Source organism: Lactuca saligna, chromosome 5, assembly GCF_052625555.1.
Source record: "Lactuca saligna cultivar CGN05327 chromosome 5, ASM5262555v1, whole genome shotgun sequence".
In the NCBI taxonomy this organism is placed as follows: domain Eukaryota; kingdom Viridiplantae; phylum Streptophyta; class Magnoliopsida; order Asterales; family Asteraceae; genus Lactuca; species Lactuca saligna.
This window is the reverse complement of record NC_136421.1, coordinates 49154015-49158811: the sequence shown is the minus strand read 5'-3', so window position 1 is coordinate 49158811 and position 4797 is coordinate 49154015.

Below are 4797 nucleotides of genomic sequence, written 5' to 3'. Positions count from 1 at the left end.
CGTACACTTGATCAAATTTTGCATAAACGTTAGGCATGAATGATGAATCAAAGCACGAAATCATGTGTATTTATTGGGTGGTGGGTCTAGGGATGATGAATCCATGTGTATTTCACAACTTTTGTCGATCAAATTTTAGCATCTATGGAATTATTTTCTTTGTGAGTTTTTTCAAGTCAACCATTGTTTGTGTTACTTAGTTTAATAGATTATTTGTTTGATTAATTGTTCATGTTTGTTAAGATGCTAAAGAGATATAAACGAACAACATCCAAATCAAGAACCATAAACTTGGGACAAAAGTAAAAAATAGGTCATTTAGATAATCAAAACTAATAGTCAAATTAGAAAAACTCATGTACAAATTACAAAATAGTAAATGAGAGCAAAAAATGTATATCTATTTGACGTTGATAAAGTTTGAAAGAATAAACTTTGTTGATGGATGGATGTCACGCTGCTTTTAGCTTTTCATGATCCATGACGTTTAATACATAGAACAAACACTAAAAATGTATTTATAAACTTTTACTTTAAGGAGTTTATTTTTTCTTTTTAAATATAAAGTTAGTAATAATTGTATTAAAGATATACATTGTCGAAGATATCTTTTTCTGATAAATAATAGGACCAAATCATTTAATGTTTCTTGAGATATTGATCTAAAATAATATTTTTATAATTATAGTTTTGAAAAGAGTTTGTATTGGTAGTCGGTAGATGTTGGTTGAATGATGTCATGTTGTTTTTCTTTATTCTCCCATGTATTTTGCAAAATTAGTTCTATATTCAAACAGACAAACACATAGAATATAATCTAACTTATGTTAATACAAAAAGATATGATTTAATTTATATTAGACAAAAGTTCAAGCATCTTATGATAAAAAAACATAAAACATTATTAGTTTATGTAAATAACAATCAAAGATGAGTAGCTAATTCTAATATTTTAGAATCCAAAATTCCAACTTTTTTTTTTTTTGAAACGTCAAACTAATCTATTCTTAATTTTCAAATGAAAGAGACTTTTTACTGCTAGACAAAAACCTTTTTATATCCAAAATTCCAACCGAAACTTTTGCTATATGTGCCAATTCTATTTAAGCAATTATACGGCAACAAACATTATAATGAAAAGCTTAACAATCGATGAGCTATCACAAATTTATAATAGTACTTAGGTTTTCGACTAATTGGCTCTCTGAAAAAGTAGAACAGTTGAACAAATCAACATTCAACAACTAACACGTATCAAGAAAACAATAAATAACTGTCAACAAGTACTGAGAACAAAGAAAGTTACATAGTGACAAATGAAATCTCGAATCCTAAAAACTTATTAACTACAAAATGGAGACTGCCACTCGCTAAATTTCAATTTCTTGATCTTGAATCGTGATGTGATGTCGTAATGCTCAGAGTGATTGTTATAAAGGAAGAACTAGAGAAAGACGTTTTTTATTGTAAAACATGGGGTTTGAAAAAACTTAGGTTTGTGAGATTTTTGAGACATTGAGGGATGGTACGAGGAAGAACAGATAATTGTTGTGTTCCGAATTCACACAAATATGTTGGAAATTTGGTTTTAACCAATTTCTAAAAATGAGGTATTTTATTTTTTGCATGAATTTCGAACCTTAAATATAATCAAAATGTAACAAATTTGTGTTATTCTCCTTATTTGGTTCTAATATATCACACGTGCAAACAAGTTAAGGATGAATGGTAAACTTTATGTTAAAGTGAGGTATTTGTAAGAAATTAACAAGTGAGTTAGTTAGGTTTTTTGTTTTATCCTACATGGATGGGAGGATGAAAAGTGTTAGAGCCGGTCATGAGGATTTAAATATCTTCAAATGTCCTGGATGAGTCAGAGAAAATAACCATATCGCTATTGTAAGTTTTTATTAAGTACTTATGAACGATTCTTAAGGTTTTTCTCATGAAACATTACGTGGAACAATCATTAATGAGGTGTTCGGGGCTTTTGATGCTTATGTTCATCGTGATCTCGACCACTTGATTGCTTAGATCACGTGTTTTGAACGTTATAACTATTTTCATACGATCTCAGATTTTAACGATTTTTATATCTATGCATTCGTATTTTAGTCTACTACAAGTTTCGTTTAGATTACTCCCATTAAAAAATAATATATTTTTACCTATAAGCTTTATATCCATACGTTTTTTATGAATGTATGTATGAATGTCTTTTTTTTGTATAAAATCGTAAGTAAAAATATGTTACATTTTAACGGGAGTAATCTTAACGAAAGTTATAGTTGACTAAAAAAACGAACACGTAGTTATAAAGATCGTTAAATTTTAATATCGTATGAAATAGTCACGACGTTCAAAACACAAGACCTAAGTCAAACCACAATACCTACGCAACCAAACTCTTCACATTGCGATAGACATAAACGTCAACAACCCCAAACACCTGATCAATGATTGTCCCACGTATGATGTCGTAAGAAAAACCAAAATAAATCATTCATAAGTACTGAATGAGTACAAAAACAAAATGACTTATTTTGAAACAAAAACATAATAAGGAATTAATGTGCACAAAAATAATAAGGACTAAATGTGTATAAAATGATAAATATATTCCCGTATTAAGTTATTTTTTTCGGCTAACCTTGAGTAACCGATCATAAGTGTAACGACCCGTTCCCGGTATGTTGATTTATTGGTAATTATAGTGAGTTTTCAAGAGGGACTCGGCGAGTTCTAGCCTGACTCGCCGAGTAGGGTCGCGTCTGAGGGCACGCGTGAGCCGGGGACTCGACGAGTCCATATCCCCGACTCGGCGAGTCCATCTGTCTGGGTGAAACCCTAAAATCCCCGGGTTGCCCACTATTTATACCACCTTATAGCCCCCATTCTCGCCTCCCTCACCCTGAGAACGCAGTGATAGAGCCCCAAACCTCCATTGAAGAGCTTATATGTGTTTTGGTGCCATTTTGTGAAGGTGTGAAGAAGGAGAAGAAGGATGAAGCAAGGAGAAGTGTTGTAGTGCAAAGATCCAAGGCCAAATCAGAGTTAATTGAGGTATTTTCGGAGTTCCATCTTGTTATATGCTTTAAACTTCCATTAGGGCTCTCCTAAGAGCTAGTTGGTGCTTGTTTCAAGCCTTACACTTGCATGAACGTCTTATTAAGTCGATATATCTATGGATCTGAATGTTGGGGTGTTGTAGAGCCCAGATCTACTGTCTTTTTGGAGTTATATTGCATGATAACCATAGATCTACCCATTTTGTGCATCTTTTAGCCTTATTTCCCTTATTCATGAGGTTGTGCACGTAAAGTTGGAAACTTTACGTGGTAAAACAGCTTATTGGACTCAGATCTATCAATTGTATGCATTGGATTCAAACAAAATCAAGTAAAAATCAGTTGCATGGCGGCGACTCGGCGAGTCGGAAGAACGACTCGACGAGTCGGGTCGCGAGTCCCGAGTCCTTCAGTTTTATCAGTGTCGAGTGGACGAGGTGAGTCAGGAAGTGGACTCAGCGAGTTGAGAGTAGACTCAGTGATGGAGAGACTCGACGAGTTTGTTCATTCAACTCGGCGAGTCCAAGGCAATCTTCTTGGGATCAAGAACAACTCGTCGAGTCTGTTCATACGACTCGGCGAGTCGGATGAAGATTGTCTGAGTTCTTGGATCAAGAGGGTACTCGTCGAGTCGATGCCAGACTCGACGAGTAGCAGTGAGTAAGGGGAAAAGTGAGAGTAGGACTCGGCGAGTTGGGTGGCCCAACTCGGCGAGTCAGCCCAAAAGAGAGTTGACTTTGACCAAGGGTAAAAGAGTCATTTTACCCCAAGCACAGTGTTTAGTATTTGATTGAGTGTGTTTATGGACTTGTAGCCGAGGAGATTCAGGAGCAGCCGCCGTTAGCTTTCCGAGCCACACACTCAGCAGCCAGCTTACGAGGTGAGTTTCCTTCCAGTAGGAACGGGTCTAAGGCCACAATGCCGGCCCGTTCAGTTAGCAGTAGTTTCCGGATTTAGGTCCGATGCAGTAGTTAGTATGTTCGATGCCTTCGTGGTTCGAACAGGAATTGTGTGCTATGTTTTATGTGTTAAGTATTGTGTTCCGGGCCACGGCCCGATGTAGCACGTCGTATATGTGTTATGCTAGTTAATGTGTTATGCTATGCCATGTTCAGTCAGTCAGTTCCGGACTTCGGTCCGATGCAGTTAGTTCCGGACTTCGGTCCGATGCAGGGGACAAGGTCCCAGTCAGTTCCGGACTTCGGTCCGATGCAGTTAGTTCCGGACTTCGGTCCGATGCAGGGGACAAGGTCCCAGTCAGTTCCGGACTTCGGTCCGATGCAGTTAGTTCCGGACCGCGGTCCGATGCAGGGGACAAGGTCCCAGACAGTTCCGAACTTCGGTCCGATGCAGTTCCGGGCTTCGGCCCGATGCAGTGGGCAAGGCCCAATATGTGTTTATGTGTTATTGTATGGTATGTGGTATTTTGGGGGAGCTCACTAAGCTTCGTGCTTACAGTTTCAGTTTTGGTTTCAGGTACTTCCGCAAGCAAAGGGAAGAGCTCGGGGTGACAGCATCGCACACACCGCAGCATAGCTTTTATCCTGGGGATGTCTCTTGATGTGTTGGATTGATGTAGTATGATACAGTTTTCCGCACAATATTTTATTATGTTTTGGGAATACATCGCGTATGTTTTATGTTATGATACTTATATTATGGTTTTGATTATATGGAAAAACGAAAATTTTTGGGTCGTGTTTTTGGGTCGTTTCAAGTTGGTATCAGA